Here is a 21,060-nt window from a genome sequence, read left to right on the forward strand (position 1 = left end):
CGCTACATTTCTTCTTCTTTTCTAACTCAAAAGTCAGTTGCCCGACCAGATAGGTTTGTTCTAGAGCCTGTATAGTTTTTCTGTTTTATCTCAAAAAAAGCCCTTCATTTTTTTTCGATGACCCTCTGAGCAGACCAAAGTGTTCTTTGCAGGTGCTTAGGGAAACAGCAATATTGTGTCCAACTTTCACAACTATACAGGCGCGTTACAGCCAAAAGTCTGAGGTTTCTGGTAGAATTCGACCAAACGCAGACATATTTTATATAATTATAAATAAGACCATCACAAACAATATCCCCAAAGAAGTTCTTGCCATCTGAGTGTTTCAGTATATAGGCCTATCTTGAAAGCTCTTTTTTATTGTCTTTAGGATTACTTCTAATTTCTTTGTGTTATTTCAACACCCAAACGTGAGTTTTCCGCCTTGAACTAATATATAGAAGTTCTGCCGACCATGCCCTGTTAATAAAATGTCATTTATTCCCAATGGCTTATTGAGGACAATCTACCGTGTTATCTTGGGAGGAAAGAGACGGGAGGGGAACGCCACGAGCTGGAAAGAGGAGGGAGGCACTTGCATCGCAGTGGCACAGGTCGACGGGTCGACTACCGCCTGTCGTCGCCATTTGCAACGAAAGGAGCAGATACGCGGCCATGATTTATTTACTGGATATCTAGCGGTCTTGGATGCTGGTGGCTTGCCAGAACACGACTGTGGATATTAAAACATAATAATTAGACGAAAGGTTGACAAAACATTTTAAAAGAAACCAAAGTGCTAAATTATGCCAGGTCCGGCTTACTGACATTATATTTCCGTTTTACTCTACGACTCCTAAAATTCCCTGTATATATTCAACATTGCCATTTTTCCCTTTTACAGACGAAAATTCCTCGAAAAAGGGTTAATTCCCAGCACGGAGCATCACTGCGCGGTTATCTGTTCGTTCGTAAATTAGTTGGTTTACGCCATCATTGTTACTGCCATAAATATTATGTGGAATAAATTTAAGCACAAATAGCTCATGCTGTTAGCTTTTAACCTCTGTTTAACTTAGGTCGGATTTTCGGGGTCTTGGCCAATCGCAGCGAGGTGTCCGTAATACCTCATAAGTTCAGTGAGGAAAAGGAACTAGGTTAGGGCAAGTTTAAAGGGTGGAGTCACAGGCGGAGCACGCATTCTGGCAACCACGCATGTGCAGGCATGCAGCTACCTCAGCGTCTGTGTCGCGTCGGGTTCCATGAGATGGCGGTACTTGGCCACGCTGGCGCCCTATGGAGCCCAGCACATGACAGCAATTGCTGTTTGATAATCCAAACTGTGACCCACCGAACGTAAAGTAATTTCTTGACGCCAAATACTGTTTCGTACAGTATCCAACCATCTATCTACTTCCACACACGGCTGAAATCGTCGCGCAGTTTGGTAAAGCGGTAAAAACTTCGGAGCCTTTCAACTACATCGTGATGCAACATTTTGTGAGCGTATGCTTCTTAAAGCCAATTGCTCCTTTAAGTTATATCACCTGTTCAAGGACAACAGCAGAGATAGCGTTGCCGAAATTGTTTTGTGGAATCCAAACCCAGCGATTTGTTCGAAGAGCATTTGCAATTCACCAGCTACCGTCGCATCTAAATGGATTTACGGGTGAAGCAGCTCCTGAAAAGCAATAGTTGGTTTTTGCACTCAACCACGGATTAGAGGGCACTTGTATCGACATCTGTGGTCGCAAGCAACTAACTACGGCGTCGGCCTCTTGCGCGCCGTGGCGCTTTCGTTCACAGCCGCCTTTTCATTCGCCAGTGATGCCAAGTTCTCAAGGGCAAGAGAGCGCCACTACGCTATGCGTGTGCAATTATGAATAGATCTGTTACCACCGCGGGCGAGAATCATATTGAAACGGGGCAGACGACGCACGTCGGTGTTTTTCTTTCTGCGAGGTGCGCGCAGGCACAGCAGCGCAGACATGGAGGATTTCAGTGTTGCCAAGCGAAGAATTCGCACGCTATACGTTTCAGTTTATACCGTCCATGGTCTGTTTTACGCATCGCTTAGCTTTCTTTAGTGAATTTTGCCCTAAAATCGGTACTTTATTCGCACAAGGAGATCTTTCGAATAAGTCAAACTTGCACTTTGTCCTCACCGCCCCTATAACCATTATGCCTCCTTGTAGCATTGTTTATGGATGTGTAAACCATAGTAAATTCTCACAAGAGGCACCTACAAGGGAGCGTAGAGACTCGAATCCTCGGCGTTTATATCATAAGGCTAATTATTAGAAGTGCATTTCGAAACTGGTTTTTCAATCATCGGCACTATTTTTATTTGATCAAGAATTTAAGCGTTACATACTATACTCGGTTACAACTCAAGAACGGCACCACCTCATGTAGTGTATCACTCCGCCAAAGCGCCGGACCCGTGACGTCAGTGCGCGCGCGTTTTTTAAGGGGTTTGCTATGAATGCGTGATATCGTCTGCCTTGCCTCACGCAGTTTGTTTGTCGTCACTGGAGTCGTTTATAAGCATATTAAGTCCAAAAAATCACGGGAATGGCTCACGCCATGTTTAAAATATTCCCAGTAACGCCCTACTTGCGCCGCGCGGAGAAACATCCAGCTACGGTGATAAGGCACGGCGGCAACTTCTGGTGCCGTTCTTAAGTTGTCACCGAGTATAGTTGCGTCTCACCAATCTTCACCCATCTAGAAAGGAAACTGTATGAACAAACAAGAGAATGCGGGTGTGAGTTGGTGAAGCCCAACTTGGAGTGTTTCTGAAATCCCAGGTAACGGTTGCACAACTAAGCTGTCTATGGCTACGCGGGCGTGATTTTTGTATCCGTGTGGGCACACCGTCGCAGCGGCAAAAAAAAAGTGAAAGCCCGAATAACTTGCTCTTTCAAAAAAGGAAGCTAGAGAGATGCGGATAGGAGGCAAGAGTAACGGGTCGTGAAACCACAAAATGTTCGAGCTTACTGCGTGCTATAGCTGGGAAACCCGAACTACCGGTCGACCAACTTCGGCTTCACTTCGCACTTTCCGCGTTCACTGAACCTTTGAACCCGCGGTGCGCATTAGCGTCTGCGTGTTGCCCGTGGTGGAATCAGAAATGGAATAGTTGGTCCTACTGGCTAGGCTCATCGAAGAACGCGCATTGCCTTTATCACCTTCCACGACCTTCTCCCCACATTTATAAACATATTTCATTTCGTGATTTTAAAACACGCAAGAAATTCTCTCTTCACCCCTCTTCACAGCGTGGAAGGGCGGACGACTTTCTAGCTATAAACTCACCCCGCCTTAATTTCTCTTTGCACCACGAAGATCAATTTTGCATTCGTCAATCGTTCATTCGCGATTAAATTATGTCAACTGTGTCAAGCACGCCTCTTTTGAAATGCCAGATTTAATCCGGGCACTAAGGCTACGTGCGCATAATTTTGACGTAGTCGTGATTGGTAGACGGATGCTGTACATATCAATGGCATAATGGGGCTGGAAACGACGTTGCTTAGCATGCAAAAAAAAAATGGCCGAACGATTGGGAAGCTTTTTTAACGCATAAAATGTAAACACCTAACACGTGCAATTTACACGTTCAAGGAATGGCTCTATAGGTGGCAACAGTAGAAAAGTCATACGTTGCCTTTACGTATAACTATCACAGGGTTTTTTCGTTCGTGATGTGGGTGCTTTCACGAGGGATGGGTCAGGCGTGGATGGTCGATAAAGTTGTTAGATGCAGAGCATCTCATTCACTCGCCTTGTCCCTCCGGCGTCGTCGTCGGCGTTGTCCGCCCCTCCCCCATTCTCCTCGCCGCGCCAGCTGCCCTCTCCGCCGCTCACCCCCTCTCCTCTCCGATAGCGAACACTCTCTCGCGAGGGGCATTGGATTGGATTCGATTGGATTGGCTTGGATTGGATTGGATTGGCTGGCTTGGCTTGGCTTGGCTTGGCTTGGATTTGGATTGGATTGGATTGGATTAAAGTGCATTGTGTTGGATTGTGTTGCGTCGTAGCCGCGGCAGACGCGCTGGGGCCGGCGAATGTGCAGTACTCTCTCTTCCGCGGTTTCCTCTCCTTCGGGCGCGCTGCGCATATAACCGGTGTGCCGTTCTCCGGCGAAGCAACATCCACGCTTGGCTCAAACACCTAGAGTCCACGCCGCTTTACAAGTACGCCAACGTCGTGATCGACTGGGACTGGCTTACGCAGTCCCCTCAACGTTATGCGCGCTATAAAACGCGGTCTCTTCGCCGCTCCGCCTATGCGTCGCGAGGGGAGGTGGGAGTTTTTTTTTTGACGAAAATTTTATATATGGCCCTTTGTTCACGGGGGAAATCATATGTTACGTTATTTTCCTGAAAAAAGATATTCGCCTACCTAGAAAAGTTCTCAACTCCGGCTCATCTCGCAGATTGGTTGGGCAAGTCGCGGGGAAATGGAAGTTATCGCGTCTCTAAAACACAAACTATTACAGCTGTTGTCGTGCGGTTTTTACTGCGAAAACATTGCATACTACCACATGAGCTCGGATGCTTCTTTGAGGTGAAATTGTCTTTATAAAAAATTAGGAGCTTGAGACTTCAAAAATTGTGAAGATGTCGAACCCTGTTTCTTTGCATCTAAACAAGCTACAGACTTCATTTTTTAATGCATTATTCCTCCATCTTTTCACATTCCTCGTGGTAATTTTGGTTTATGTAGACAAAGTGGTCAATTATAAACGACCACTGCATTGAAGGCCATTCGCGTATTTTGGTGTAATTTGAAAACCAATATAAAAAATGGGAATCTCCGATTTGTTTCGTACTTTCATCAGTTGAAATCAAAGGCGCTCCCTATCACATGCTTCAAAAGCATGTTTCACTATGTTTATAGTTTTCTAGCTATACAGCACTAAATATGACCTTTTAGCAGAATTGTTGGGATATGCTAGAGTGGTTTGAAGAGAACTGTTAACTACAGCGTAAGGCGAGAAATGGCCGGTACAGCCAAAAACAGAGGTCACCATGCTTTTTTGAAAAAAAAAGCTGTGAATAAAGTACGCAGTCCTTGAATGAGATGTAAAACACTGTGGCTCTTAAATGGATGATAGGTGGCTCATTTTGCTGGTTCTGCCTAGCCACACAGTTTCTAACTTTCGCAAGTAGCCTGCAATACGCAAGTGACCTGCAATGAAGCGCATTTTTATAACCCCTTTTTCTACATGTACTAAAATTGGCACAAAGAATGGAAAAGGAGGCAGAAATAACACTTATAGTGGAACTCTCTAGGTTGTCTAGATGCAGAGAAACAGGGCCCGATATTTCGCAATTTTTTGAAAAAGTGTCAACTTTGTATTTTTTCCTAAAAATAATTTTACTTGAAAATTTAAAATGTTTTCGTGAACTCGTTTGACGGTATTCAAAATCTGCGCAGAAAATAGGCTGCGGGAATAGCTGCAATTGTTTGTGTTTTACAACCATAAAAGTTTCAAATTACACGGGACTTGTCCAATGGATCTGCCACCCTACCTGGAGCCGAGAATTAGTTTTAAGTGCGAATGCACTTCTTAAGCGAGCCTGAATCGTCCGCCGCCGTCGTCCGCATAGCAACAGCTGCGGGTGCGCGCGCTCCTCGTCTTCCCTAGCAACGGGGGGAGATGGGCGCGCGCTGCCTGGCCGCGTCCCCATGGCTCATTCTTGTTGTTGTTCCTGCTGACATGGCACATACCCACGTGGGGGATTGGCCAGGAATCGGGCGTGAGAAGGGCTAATGCACCCGCTTAAAGGAGTACTAACACGAAATTTCAAAGCTGAGATAACTATGTAAAACGCTTCCTTTATATCAGGAGATATCTCTCAGCAAGTTGTAACAGCAACCGTTCAGCGAAACATATTTAAAATCCCTTTTAGTCTTCGCCCGCACGAGAAAGCCCAGAGCGGGTCGACGTGACATCTGCTACGTGCCCCAAACTGCCGACGTCGGGGCTCCCGTGACGAAGCCGAACCGCGCAAATTCAACTCGTGCATTCGCACTTTCACATTCTTCCCCTCGGGGAAATGCGGGGAATTTTTTTGAGTTAGGAGAAATTTTTGTAGCGAAAGCTACAGTAGGCTACCTCGGACAGTCTTCGCGGGGTGACCAGTTTTGACCTTGAGAGCTAGAGGTCAAACCACACCCCCTTCCGCAAGCGCCCGGATTGGAGCAGCGCCCGGTGGCGGGAGAAATAGGCTAGGATGCAACGGAGAAGCGTGCCGGGCCAGTGCCGCCACCTGGCGGAGGAAGGCGCGGACGTCGCCGCCACAGCAATAAGTGCGCGCGAAGAAGGAAGGCGACGTGCTCGCAGAACTGCGTGTGATGGAGTACGACGAATATCCAGCTGTCACCGCTCGTACAGCGGCGACTCTTAAACAACCCCGTGAGGCGAAAAAGAGGAAACACGCTACTGTTGTGTCCAGCTTGGCTACCTTCAAGTCTTACGCATTAGGGTGAGCTTCCTTCATTTCGTTTTACAAAATAACATTGGATCTGTTTTTCTTTCTGCACAAATGGCTATATATATAATTTTCGTTAGAAACAAAGATGTGGCACGATCTATCGTAAAAACAGTCCGGGGCTAAGTGCTTCCAAATGCTTTCGGCCAAACAATAAAAAGCTGAATGACCCTAAAATAGGTAAAAATAGTTTATGAGGTCTGCTTGAGAGAAATTTTCATTCTGAAACTTGTGGTCGATCTGTCACAACTGTTACCAAATCTCATTCGACTTTAATATAGAGAGCAGAAAAGAAGACGACGAAGAAGTACTCTCCTCGCTGTCGTCTTTCGTTTGCTTCAAATATTTGATTCATGGAATTAGGGTACCTAGGTGCGTCTAGCTTGAGTACCAGGATTTTTCCGTCTTACCTTCTCTGTTATTGGTGGCTTAGCCGTGCTTTCGTCTGAAGTCACGCCCGCTGTTTGTACGGCTGGTGAAAGTGGAGAAGCTCCCACTACGGGCTTAGCCGGTGACTGAAAAGAGCAAAAGAAAGGAATGGTAGCGAATCAAAACATTCTTGAGGTTTTGCTTCAAGAAAACAAGTCAAAAGTAATAAGATGCTTTTACGACACAGATGAAATTCCACTCTTTTCAGTCAGCTCCTTTCGAGCCATAAAAAAAAAAAGATTTTTAGGAAAAACTTTAAAGTATACAAATATATCGGGGCCCTTCCGTAGCTTGCGGCCTTTGAAGGCCAAAGGCCTGTTTGTTTGCTACTACATAGCATTCGCACTTTTATTGCGTAGCATTCTTTGGATAGTACCCCTGCTGGCAGGACTGGAACGTCCTGCTTTTCCACACGAATGCAGATATCGCGGAAGTAAACCCGTAATCGCTATAGTACCGTAAATGGAGGTAACTGGTAGCACAAAATTTTGAGAAACTAAAAAATAAGAAAAATACAAACAAGTACAGAAAATGACCGAACGTGTAAAGCCCTGCACTTCCACAATAATGCAGATTTCGCAAACGTTCCCGCTTCCCCACAACCCCACACCAGCAGGCGTTCCGGTGTCACCCTTAGGTGAGACAAACTACGCCTGCTTGTGGTCTTTTCTTTCCCTGTTTACAATAAATTCATTCCTTCATTCATTCCAGCTGTAATCGTTATAATAGCGCAAATGGAGAATATAGGTCAAACAAAATTTTGAAAACAAAAAAAAAACAAAAAATATTAAAAAAAAAGAAACTGGCGAACCTTGTAACGCCCTGAATTTGCACAATAGAGCAGGTTTCGGGAAAGTTCCAAATGTAGTCGTTATAAAAACGTAAACGGTGATAATAGGATGGACAGGTGTTCGAAAAACCAAAATCTTTGGCTGTAAACAACTCGCACTCAGGACAAGCGGCATAAGAATACTCATGTATAAGTAGTTATTTCTCTAAAGTTCTGCGGAATTTTTATAAGTATGGTTTCCTTGTCTTCGCCGGTTTTATTTAATCGGCTTCTTTTTATACACGGTGTGCGCGTCACTCTCTTCGCTTTCTTTCTTTATGATCCTAAGAATCGCGTCTCAGAGCAGACTGGCAAACACCCATCTTCCCTAGAATAAGCATTCTTCACAGCTTGTTTTCGCCTTTTGAAATCCCGTGTCCGCACGTTTAAGTGTCCCGCCGCACGCGTTATTCTATATTAATAACGTTTCAAATTTATAGTTTTGTAAATTCTATTAAGCCGGCGCATTATCGCCTCAAAGCTTTCCATCCCTGGCCAATCCCCAGATCGGGCCTCTGCCATAAAGAAATGACTGCGAGAACTTTTCTGACAGGCTGGCAATGGTCGGAATATGCGCAGTTGGAGGAGCACTGGGCCGCTACTGTGAACAACGATTCAAATCTAATCGGATAGATTTTTTTGTATCGTTATTTATTTACTCTTACAATGACAGCCACTTGCTTGAGCTGGCAAACAACAGGGGAGCTTTTTTCCAGAATGAGTAACGTGTGGCGTTTTCTTCAACTATGGTTCCAATTGATGTTTCTTGGTGGTGGCTTAAGTGGGCCACCACCATGCAACCATATCACTTTGGGGTCACAAAGATATCCCAGGAAAGTGGCGGGGATGCTGCAACTACTTCATATTTTTAACAGCGAAGCTGTTTAGCAATTTGTAATTTTTTGTGTCCTGAGTTAAAAATTCCAAGAAATTGCCGACTAGAAGGACATGTCATAGCGTGCGTCCCTGCAAGGTGGTGTCCAATGAGTGTCACTTTCGAAACAATGACAGAAGCTGCCACTTGTAGCTACAGTGATGGAGTAAAGGTGATTGCGGCGGCGAACAAGAAGCAAATCGGCTGCAATCGTGAACTTTACTTATGGTCGTGAATGTTGCATACAGCTTCACTTCCTTAAAGCCTTACGCGTTAGTGTGAGAAATTCCTTCATTTTGTCTTTATTATCTTGGTTACGTCTTCGAATTTTGCGGTAATATTGGAGTCAATAATAGAGAGAGTAGCTTTCTAATTTAGCCAGCCTTGTGTTGGTCTTCATGGACCCCTAAAGGTGGAAAATGTGGAATCTATGTGATGATGGGCAGTTTAAACTGTAACAGTTCGTGGTCATTTACTGAAAACTGTGCAGTTTATGGTAGAACTGCCGCAGGTGGTCATTGCGAGATGCCATGATAATATTGTATAGCGTTTTGCGAACGCAACTATTCATAGCTGCTCTCTGCTCGTAGTCAATGCCAGTCGGTTTAGTTCTCGCGCTGACACAAAAAATATTCGATTACTATTTTTTGCGAATGATATGTAGCTCTCTATTTCATGTAGGTATCTTTGAAAAAAAGCCTGTCGTTCGTAGGAATAGTGACCAGAAATTATAGCTTCGATAATGAAAGCCAAGAAGTTGAAGATTTAGCCCGAGCAAAGAAAACAAGTTCGTTGTTAGAATAAGCCTGCACATCCCGTGACGAAAAATCGCCGTTTTTTTTATGTTTACCGAAGACTTTTGAGTTTGTAGGGTTCGAACCGTTCAAATCTTGAATTAGTGAAATATATACCCAAAACATTCAGCATATTTTTTATCGCTTACAGGAATCGATTTTGTTGGTTAGGACGAGTTAAAATCAGTAGTATTGTAAATTGCTAACACAGCGTTTGCAAAGTAGCCTACGAAACAACATATCCAGTTTCTAAGAAACCTGGGGATGAAGGGCAGCCAAAAGAAGTCACTTTTTCCGTGGGAACTCAGACAATGAAACCACCTACATTTTGGCCTTATAAAAAGTGCACATTTTTGCTAAATTGCGTGTTCACTAGCACTGAACATGTTGTGATAAGCTGAGAATGCACAAGGTTTGCAGCCTTTTATTCAATACATATTAAGAAATTATTCAGGTCATGTTTGGTGCCTCAATATTTACCTACGGGCCGATAATCTTATTACATTCCTGTGATTTTCTCCATGAGGTTATTTTGGGTGATAATTTATTCTCTTTGTGTCAATAATCCTCCAACTTCTTTTTCTGTCGTATTACCATGTATGGTCGCCTTTTGCGAACATTTCGGTGATGCACGCGACCCCAATTTTATGTATACTACAGTTACCTCTTTTAGAAGCAGCATCTTGAGTTGGTCACTCTGTGAAAAAATGCGCTTTTCAAGCTATACGCATTTATGATGCACTTATTTCGGGTTCTGTAGACCTCTAGCGCTTTCGTCTGCCTTTGCAGTACAAAATGTATGCTGGAGCTAGGTAAACTTTTCTTCAACTTGCTTTGATTCGTAGTGCAGAAATTTTGTCTCGTGCGTTTATTTTAAAGAGAGTCATTTTTTATGTCATAAAACATATATGGACACTCCATTCTACGCCATAACTCAGCGCGCAGTGTTTTGATTGACCAGTAAAATATGCCGGATATGTAGTGTCCTTGAATTGTTGATTCTGGGTTTTCTTTTTCACATCTCTTTCCAGCCCCCCAAAGTTGTGTGGTGTGACTAAACTTGTAAGTCTTTGCAAAGGTTCGTCTGTTACCTCTTTCAGGCTCCTGGACCGCTGAGTGGTTGCCCGAGAGACGAGCGATACGGCGTCGCTGTCCTTGAATGCCGATTTTTTTAGCAAAAAAGTTCCCCCCAATGTTTGAAAAGGTTTGTTAGCGTTCTCCACTCAATTGATGTCACTAAGTTTTTGTTTGTTTATTGTACACTACACCCCAACCTGAATCTATTTTGAAGACGGTGTAAGGTGTAAATTGTAGACTGACTTTAAGACCCCTCAGGCGTATCTATAGTTGTTGACCACTGCTCAGACAATTTTTAATGAAAGTCGTGCTACTGGAGCTATTAGTAACGTGGCAATGCATGTACTCGTATATTTCTCACGTGAGTCGTTTCGTCGCTTGATAAGAAAAAGTAACAAAATACAAACTAGTCATTGCCGCTGACAATTAGGGAAGAATGTCTACAGTAATAGGCGCCTTACCCCAACTGAGAGTAAAAATAGAGATTATTATCCAGTTTTATAATAAGTGCGAGAGTCAAGAGTTCCAATGATATCGCACAACGTCACAGCTACTTCGAAAGGACCATAAAGACTTATCCTTTAGGATTTTATTCATCCGGGACTTTCCGTAAGATTGGAGTAAATTAGGAAAGCTACCCGGGAGCAGAGCAAGTTTAGAGCTAGTGGCCTCAAGAGAGATGATGGCGGCCGCTACAAGCTTGTGAGGATTGATGGACGAATGGTATAGGCGTCGATAATATTGTCACGTAGCCAAAGACGACGCAGCTGTCTCGAAGTAAAAATAAGTTTACTGGAGCGAACTTGTGCTCCCCGAACTACTCAAAGAATACACAGGTGGCGAAGCAGCAGTCAAAAAAGTGACGTACGCAGGCGAGTGTTGGTGAATCGAATACTGCGGCTTCTGCCGTAGGAGCATTCACCTTTTGACGTTATTGTTTCTCGAAACGTCTCATTACAATAATAGCACTGGAGATTTAAGAATATCATTCTAGGCTAGTGATGCCAGGGCCAACACTCGCCCTATCAGAATAAGATAGCCAGTGGGGCATTCAAAAGAAACAAAAGGGTACATGCAGTTTGCTTGAAACACTGATAACACTGTCGGGAGGCCCCGGATTGTAAAAACAAAACAGAAGTTCACAAAGACAGTTCATGGGTCGCGGCAGTATGCACATGGCTGGAAACGATGTCGTGGAATTTAAGCGTAAAGTTACATGGTGAATGCAGAATAAAGATACATGCGAAATACATGGTTAGGCATTAATTAAAATGCAATTATTGGCAGATGTTATTTATAAGATTTAAAATGTGTTGCGCGGTAATGCCAAAGCAATAAATCTCGCCTACACTTCAGTTAAAGGTCGTTTCCGACCCCTGATCTTCAAGTGATGTGAACGTGCGTCTGACAAGGACGACTAAAAGCGAAATGAACTTTAGGTAGTTCTGCCAAACTAAGTACACACGACACATTCATGTTCACCTCATAAAAAGCTGGGTCCATCAGCCGTGATGGGTTTAAAAAGAAGTATTACTAGATGTTTTCTCCAGAAAGATTATGTGCTTCGTAGAACACGGCGACGTCTGTAACTTTTCCATCTGCAGTTTTATTTCACCTAAAGTTGTTTTTATCCAAGTGGTACACAGATGCGTATTCAAAATTTGAACATACACAACTAAAAATGGTGCTGCTTACTAATTAGACAGCAGTAGGAGAGGAAGTGTATTTGACCGACTTCAGTCCCGTGCTTCGCGCACCTAGCAAGAGCAGACAGAACGCTGCTGCGCCCCCGTTCAGTGACGGCTAACATCAACTAAACCGAATGGAGGCAAATCTACAGCCTTTAAGAACATTGCACAAAAAAAAAACATTTAGCTGTTCCCAGAAGCTTCTAATGTCAAATGCAGAAACGGAACTACATTGCTCAAATAGTTAAGTAGACTATGCTCTTGATGACTCTACGAAAAAATAGAGACATTTAAAATGTCCGCCGGATAAAAAAGGCGTGATTTTTCTGAGAATACATGTAACTGGGTACTTAAAAATTTTTTCGCGGAAAAAAGATTGAAGGCACACTAATCTACAAAAGCAGTACGTTTTTCTCTTTCGCCTTTCCTTTTGCCTTCACATATTTTTCTAGAGATCCTATACACCAAGGTGCATCGTAAACAATGTAGCATACAGAATAACGGTTCGTGCTAGTTACCATTTTCCCTGTTTTCGTTGTACCGGTGTCTTTCGTGGCCTCCTCGTCCGTAATTTTTAGGGTTGGCTTAGCCAAACAGGGCCCCGGTGTAGACGTAGGCGGTGACTGAAAAATAAATGGTGGCACGCTGAAAGCATCCTTAGAATTTTTCTCTGGGAACACTGCGAGTAAAAATGCAAAGAGGATTCGTTAACTTGAAAACACCCTTTCAGTCTCTACTTACCAGGTTCGCCGAGGGCGGTGTTGGGGAGTGTTCACGTGGCTTCGCGTCTTGATTTTGAGCCGTTAGTGTAGCGAGCGTAGCTTCCAACTCACCAGGTGGCTATGAAACCAGAAAAAAGAATTGTGAGGTTCTAGTAAATAAAAAAAGATGCTGTGTTGTCTCGGACTTTCTCGGCAGCGTTATTGCCGGTTTATGTTTCTTTATTTCATAGTTTATTTTATCCGCCCTTCCTTAGTTTGCTTTCGTTCGCCCTTCCTTAGTTTGCACAGTTTCCAACTTTCGCAAGTGACCTGGAATTCGCAACTGACCTGCAATGCAGCGCATTTTCAATACCCCTTTTTCTATATGTACTAAAATTGGCACAAAGAATGGAAAAGGAGGGAGAAATAACACTTAACGTGGAACTCTCTAGGTTGTCTAGATGCAGAGAAACAGGGCCCGATATTCTGGCAATTTTTGAAAAAGTGTCAACTTGGTATTTTTTCTTAAAAGAATTATACTTGAAAATTTAAAATGTTTATGGGAACTCGTTTGATGGTATACAATATCTGCGGTGAAAATATGCTGCGGGAATAGCTGCAATTGTTTGTGTTTTACAATCATAAAAGTTTCAAATTACACGTGACTTGTCCAACGGATCTGCAACCGTACCTGGCGCCGAGAATTAGTTTTAAGTTAGTAGAAATTTTTTTTCGCGAAAGCTACAGTAGGCTACCTCGGGCAGTCTTCGCAGGGTGACCAGTTTTGACCTTGAGAGTTAGAGGTCAAACCACGCCCCCTTCCGCAAGCGCCCGGATTGGAGCAGCGCCCGATTGCGGGGAGGAATAGGCTAGGATGCAAGGGAGAAGCGTGCGGGACCCGTGCCGCCACCTGGCGGAGGAAAGCGCGGACGCCGCCGCCACAGCGATAAGTGCGCGTGAAGGAAGGTGACGTGCTCGCAGAGCTGTGTGCGACAGAGTAGGTCGAATATCCAGCTGTCGCCGCTCGTACAGCGGCGACGCTTAAACTACACCGTGAGGCGAAAAAGCGGAAACACGCTACTGTTGTGTCCAGCTTCGCTACCTTCAAGTCCTACGCATTAGGGTGAGCTTCCTTGATTTTTTTTAGAAAATAACATTGGATATGTTTTCCTTTCTGCACAAAGGGCTATATATATAATTTTCGTTAGAAACAAAGATGTCGACGAACACAAACTCTCGTAAAAACAGTCCGGGCTAGGTGCTTCCAAATGCTTTCGGCCAAACAATAGAAAGCCTAAAAAATAGGTAAAAACAGCTTATGAGGTCCGCTTTATAGAAATTATCATTGTAAAACTTTTGGTCAATTTGTCACAATTGTTACCAAATCTCATCCGAATTTAATATAGAGAGCAGAAAAGAAGACGACGAAGAAGTACTTTCTTCGCTGCCCTCTTTCGTTTGCTTCAAATATTTGATTCATGGAATTGGGGTACCTAGGTGCCTCTTAAAGCTTGAGTACCAGGATTTGGCCTTCTTACCTTCTCTATTATCGGTGGCTTAGCCGTGCTTTCGTCTGAAGTCACTCCCGCTGTTTGTACAGCTGGTGAAAGTGGGGAACCTCCCACTACGGGCTTAGCCGGTGACTGAAAAGAGCGAAAAAAAAAAGGAATGGTACCGAATCAAAACATTCTTAAAGGAGTACTGACACGAAATTTCAAAGCTGAGATAACTATGTAAAACGCTTCCTTTTTATCAGGAGATATCTCCCAGCAAGTTTCAACAGCAACCGTTCAGCGAAACATATTTAAAATCCATTTTAATCTTCGCCCGCACGAGAAAGCCCAGAGCGGGCCGACGTGACATCATCTGCTACGTGCCCCAAACTGCCGACGTCGGGGCTCCCGTGACGAAGCCGACGCGCTGGCTGTGGTTGGCGCGCGCTGCTCGGACGTGTGTACACGTCATGGTTTTGGGACTGACGTCATGCTGCCCGGGCCTGTGGGGACGGCGAAAACCTCGGCCGGTCTGGGCGCGCGCGTGCGCTCGCTCGCGCGCGCTTCCAGAGAGGCAGCGATACGGCAAGAATGGTGACGTCATGTTATACATGCTGTCATGGCGGCCGCTCGGCGTTTTTCAGTCGAAACCGAAACTGGCACGAATAAACGACGCCGTAAATGAATGTTTACGCTGCGCTCGACCGTCTAATCTGTCATTCTATGATTAGTGGGCTGGTAGGCACGCATAGCAGCGAAAAAAACGTAACATAAAAATTTCGTGTCAGTACTCCTTTAAGGTTTTGCTTCATGAATACAAGTCAAAAGTAATAAGATGCTTTTACAATATTAGCCACTTCTGTCCTGCCTTTATTTTGCCCAGTGAATGCGGAAAATCGAAGTCTACGCTGCGCTTCACGTCTTACATAGGCAGAGTTTGTATACTTTGCTGGAATCTCGACTCACCAGGTATCTACAAAACAAGCGAAGGAAAGTCTGGGGTTTAAAACAAAAAACTCGCACCTCCGCTCGCGGGAACCCCTGTGTAGATGCGACGCATAGGCGGAGCGGCGAAGGGACCTCGTTTTATAGCGCGCATAACGTTGAGGGGACTGCGTAAGCCGGTCCCAGTCGATGACGACGTTGGCGTACTTGTAAAGCGGCGTGGACTCTAGGTGTTTGAGCCAAGCGTGGATGTTGCTTCGCCAGAGAACGGCACACCGGTTATATGCGCAGCGTGCCCGAAGGAGAGGAAAACGCGGAAGAGACAGTACTGCACATGCGCCGGCCCCAGCGCGTCTGCTGCGGCTATGACGCAACACAATCCACTTTAATCCAATCCAAGCCAAGCCAATCGAATCCAATCCAATGCCCCTCGAGAGAGAGTGTTCACTATCGGAGAGGAGAGGGGGTGAGCAGCGGAGAGCGCAGCTGGTGCGGCGAGGAGAATGGGGGAGGGGTGGACAACGCCGACGACAACGACGACGACGCCGGAGGGACAAGGCGAGGGAATCAGATGCTCTGCATCTAAAATTCAAGAAATATTTCACCTTGGTCTTTCTCTTTCATCCTTTTCTTCCCTCGATGTTTCTTCCGCTCTATTCCTCTAGTTATTTCTTCGTTCCTTTTTCCGCCTTTGCTCAATTTTATTCTTCTTGCTTTGCTTCCAACCGTTCTTCGTAGCTCATTTGCCTTCTTCCTTGTTCCTTCCTCTCTTCTTTCGTTCTTTCCTTCTTCCTTTCCTTCCTCCCTCATTCCTCCCCTTCTTTCTTTCCTTCCTTCCCTTCCTTTCGTCTTCCATCCCTTCCTTCCTCCCTTCGTTCCCCACTCCCTTCCTTTCTCCATATATTCCTTCCTTTCTCTCTATCCATCCCTTCCTCTGTTACTACTATACTTTTTTCCTTCCTTTCCTCTTCCTTCCCTTCCTTTCTCCCTCCATTCTCCTCTTCCGACCTTTCTTCCTTCAATGTTTCTCCCTTCGTTCCTTCTTCCCTTTGTTCCTTTCTTCCTTTCATCCTGCCTGGCTTCATCCCTCTCTCCCTCACTTCCTCGCTTCTTTATTTCCTTCCTTTCTCCCTTACTTCATCCCCTTCTTCTTTCCGTCCTTTCTTCTTCCCTCCCTTCCTCCCTCAATTCCCCTCTGCCTTACTTTCATCCTTCATTCTTTTCTCCCTCTCCTTCCCTCCCTTCCTTCCTCCCTCAATTCCCCTCTGCCTTCCTTTCATCCTTCATTCTTTTCTCCCTTCCTTCCTCCCTTGCTCCACCCTTCTCTCCTTTTCTTCATCGCTTCCTTATTTCCTTCCTTCCTTTCTTCTCTCCCTTCCTTACTTCCTTCATTCACATCTCCCTTCCTTTTTTCCTTTCTCCCTTCCTTCCTTCCTTTACTCGGGCCCAAACGAGCACTCTCCTTATACGTCGTTGGCAAAATCTGATTCTTCCGTAATACAAGTGCAGCCAGTGACGTTGTTCTCCTGTGTTCAGGTGGCTGGGCATTTGAAAATTATGTGGAAGTGCAAGTGCAAGAGTGCTACCCCATCGCTCCCAGTAGTTTTCAAGGTGAGTGTTTTAAATGCGGAGCATTTCTTAGGCTCGCGATGTTACTCGTCGATGTTGTCGGCGCCGTCCACATGTGCACGCTCACTGCGCATGCGCGTCGCGTCGAGGCGCAGGTGCGCGTCTGTCCCCCGTACCCTCCTCGCTCTCAACAACAGGTGCGGCGGTCCGGGAGGAGCGCGTGTACCCCGTGCGCTCCGTCGCTCTCAACAGCTGCGGCGGTGCGGGGGGAGCGCGTCTGTGCGCGCATGCGTCGTAGCTACCCGTGCGCTGCGTCGCGCTCAACAGTAACGGCGGCAGGGCGTGTACACGTGGTAACGGCGTGGTGGGTGCGTGGAAAGTTCGCGCGCTTGTGTACGGAAGTGTGCGCATGCGCGTCTCTCCCCTGTACTCCTCTCCCTCGAACGCGGGCGGTGTGTATATGAGCGGCGGAGCGCGCGTTCGGAATTCAGTAAAGGGCGTGTTTGCTTGGCTTTCGCTTGACTTGACGCTTTACTTGACGGCACCAAGCAATAACGACAGACTTTAACTTTACACTCTTTGCCTTCGCTTCTCCTTCATTCAATATATAAGAATAATAAAGACGAAATAACAATTAAGCATTCCAAACCATACCCAATTACGCAACATTCACGCAATACTCCCACCACTCTGCGACGCATTTACTCGAGTTCCCCCCGTGGGAAGATGCGGGCGGGTTTTTTTCTTGGGTACTCAAATGCGAAAATATAAACGGTTTGTCTCCTACTCGAGTAAATTAAAAGGTTGGCGGTAAGCCTGCTCACCAGTGAATATCTGTGCCAGTGGGAAATGATCAGTGGAAGGCGATTTGTCCTTAATGACTCATCAGCTATACACTGTGGGCCACTGGTAATCCCGATTGGGTGACGTGTGAGACGGGAGGGTCACGCGTGGATTATCAAAATCCGGAACCTGCTTGAGTCCACTGCTGGACAAATGTCTGACTTAGATTTCTGGCACTTCCATCGTAAGGTTTCCTTGTCCTTATCCCCCAGGAATTGCTTAGTTCTCCTAATCATCGATCCTTGCTTTCCCATAACCTCATTTCCCATCTCTTGCTCTATATCAAAGGGCCAGTGTGTGGTGTGTTGTCGGGCCGATACGAGAAAAGAGTACTTAAGGAGGCCCCCCAGGCCACAACTTCCCTTAAATTCATACGGCGACAACCAAGGATTGGTGAGTCTTTTATACCAGGCCAAAAACATTTCAAATACAAAGTAGCGTTGCTTACTTCTGGTGGTTTTGTTGGCCTGCGGGACTTGGCTTTCTTCTTTTCCCGCGAGCGTGATACGCGAGGCTTACGTTCTCCGGCCCTCTGAGGGAAAAAAAATGAAAGAAAATGAAACCAGGTTGTCACAGTGCTGCTGCTACCAAAATGAAACCTGCACATAGAATGAGCTGTATTCTAGTATGATGTCATCATAAAACTGTTGACCTAAGGAGGACCGTAGGCGCAATGCAATGCTATAAGACCCGCAGGCAGCGCAAATTTACTGTTGCCAAAATTAACTACTTACTTCCTTCAAGTTGCGTAGGAAAGCCAACATTTTATGTTACCGCAACGGGGTGGCGCAAGGATAATGATGAAAACACGACCGCTTGAGTCAACGCACACTCAGACTATGGCTTGTAGAAAGGAGGATTGAAATATTACGCAGAAGACAGACAGACATGTACGGGGGGAATATATACAAACAGCAAACCAGATCGTTATTTGATAAAGGACGACACGCGAGTCTGCGCGAAAAAGGAAAGGCATGGGTGGGGTTAAAGGTTTGGTGATGTAGATGACACGGTCAACACCTTGCAGCGCGTAAAACGCCGAAAGAGAGAACAGTCTCTGCCGTGTATCGACGACTTGCACCGGATTCATGCAGTCAGAAAGACTCCGAACAATTGGCGGAATACCTATGAGCCGTAGCACATTAAGGCCGGGCAAAAACACAGTATAAAAATGCACCATTGGTTTGGCTCCAGCGGAGGAGAAGATGCATATAATGGCTGCCATGAATGGAGGGTCCTGGTCGACATGCTGATGTCGTTTCGGCAGGTAAGCCCGCATTTCGACAGCTCCTCCACGGTGAGCGAGCCACCAGCGCACGCCTTGTGCCGGAGCACTTTGGCAAACGTGACAATCTAAGCGTCAATGGAGGAGAATGGTGAGATATCAAATTCCGCAGCACTCTCTTGGACAGTTTCTCGACTACGGCTTTGACCTCTACTGGTTCGGGATCACACCATGCGACTGGGACGCGGGATGCAGGGTTGGGGCGGAGTTATACAGGCTCACTGGTCGTCGCGTAAGGAGTATCGTCACCGATCCCGTCTTCGTGGCTTGGCAGTCCACCCGCATACATTTCTTCAAAGTGTATTTTTATTAAATGGTTGTCATTAAGCCACAAGTGGTTTTTTGTAATTAAATGTTTTTTATTATGTCACAAGTAGTGCCCACTCATAGTGTTTGACCAAGTAGAGCCAAGGCCTCGCGGCTGTCTTTAATAAGCCTCAGCTTGTCAGCTTTGCTGTAGCTAGAGTCGATGTATCTACATTGAAGAAAATTGCATGAAGATGCGTGCGGAGCGTGCTAGGCTGATTTAGGGACTGAATCAAGTGAGTCGCTCGCCTGAAGTCATCAATACACGACAGTGTGGCACGCAGTTTTCTTTCATTAGGCACAGCACTGACAAATGCGGCCCCTTCTTGAAGATCTGAACGTGGAGCTGCGGCTGCACCCTCGGGTCGGTGAAATTCTTAAGTACCTGCTCGGTGCAGGTGGCCATACGTCCCATGTGGTACGGATCAGACCTCTATACTAGCCCGCGGTGAGGGCAGGATGGCATAACAAAGTTTTTCCGCGCGTTTGCTCTGAAGTAGGCAAGTAATACAACTCATGCCTTAGCGATGCAGAACTTCGACCTATTGGAATTAGGCCTACTCAAGGGGAAACGTACTGCACCATAACACCCATTAGACGTCATTACGGCCTGCGGTGCCGATACAACTAAAATTATCTCAAATATTTGCGTTATAGGTTTCCCGAACCTCCGGCGTGTATGATGGAAATAGCGGTTACGGCATTCTGTTTTACGGTTACGGCATTCGGTTTTTTAGCGGTTACGGCATCCAAAGCTGTGTAATAGAAAGAATATTAGTTCATTATCCGTACAGCAAAAAGCAAATGCTGTCCACAATGGTAAACAACCTTGTAGGGATCTTGGCTGTTGAAGATCCGCGGAATAATTTATACAGCAATAAACGCTGTTGGTGAAGATGACTAACAGTAATGAAAGTACGTTGCAACACTTCAAAACGGCACACCCTGTAGCCATCGTGCAACTGGCATGATGTATAAGCCACATGTACTATTTTAGGTATTTCATACTAAAAACTTGATGGTGAAAATAAAAAGTCAATACAAGTGAAAACAAACCCAGATGGCGGGTATCGGAGAGGTCCTAGAAAGAGTCACAGTGTTGCTTTGATGAAAACGTTTTTAAAAAGCGCGCGAACAAAAAGCGATCCGGAAAGGCATTTTTATTCAGCCACTGTTCATATACGTGTTTTAAGGAATACCAGCGGTGAGCAATTTAAATGCCTTTCAATTATTTGTTATGATTCTCCAAAGAAGCATGTTTCATTATTTTCCATTCACAGTCTGTTTTTGTCTGACTAAAACGTTTTAAAGCGATGCTTTCAGGATCTCGCTAATGAAGTCCGTTCTCAAAAATGCACTGCAGGAAACCTAATTTCCTCTGACACCGAGCATACCCGCCGCCGTGGCTCAGTGGCTAAGGCATTGCTCTGCGGTACACGAGGACGCGGGTTCGATTCCCGGCCGCGGTGGCTTCTTTTCTGATGGAGGGGAAAAGCAAAAACGGCCGTCTGTACGAGATTTCGGCGCACGTTAAAGGTCCCCAGGTGGTCAATATTAATCCGGAGCCTCCACTACGGCGCGCCTACCTTCTACGGCGCGCCTACTCGGAGAAATTTCTGTGAAGGTCGTAGCCCTGGTGCAAGTACAACGGCCACCATTTTTGGGTAGGAATCAAGGGTTGACTGAAGGTAATGCAGTTTAACTGTTGCATCGGCGCGTGAACCCCTAAAATCAATCAAAATCAA

General features: G+C 45.5%; 1 long non-coding RNA gene across 1 annotated transcript in view; it reads right to left on the minus strand.

The window, feature by feature from the left end:
* Window positions 1-14,412: 14,412 nt before the first annotated feature.
* The window catches only part of LOC144144733 (uncharacterized), a 41,812-nt gene continuing 35,164 nt past the window's right edge, over window positions 14,413-21,060 (minus strand). The window contains exons 2-3 of the long non-coding RNA XR_013317325.1: window positions 18,173-18,256; window positions 14,413-14,517 (exon numbers count right to left, since the gene is read on the minus strand). This is a non-coding gene — a long non-coding RNA (uncharacterized LOC144144733). The remainder of the gene's footprint in view (window positions 14,518-18,172; window positions 18,257-21,060) is intronic.

The sequence above is a fragment of the Haemaphysalis longicornis genome, unplaced genomic scaffold (assembly GCF_048455015.1).
Source record: "Haemaphysalis longicornis isolate Haplotype H1 unplaced genomic scaffold, Haemaphysalis longicornis Haplotype H1 scaffold_7, whole genome shotgun sequence".
Classification (NCBI taxonomy): Eukaryota; Metazoa; Arthropoda; class Arachnida; order Ixodida; family Ixodidae; genus Haemaphysalis; species Haemaphysalis longicornis.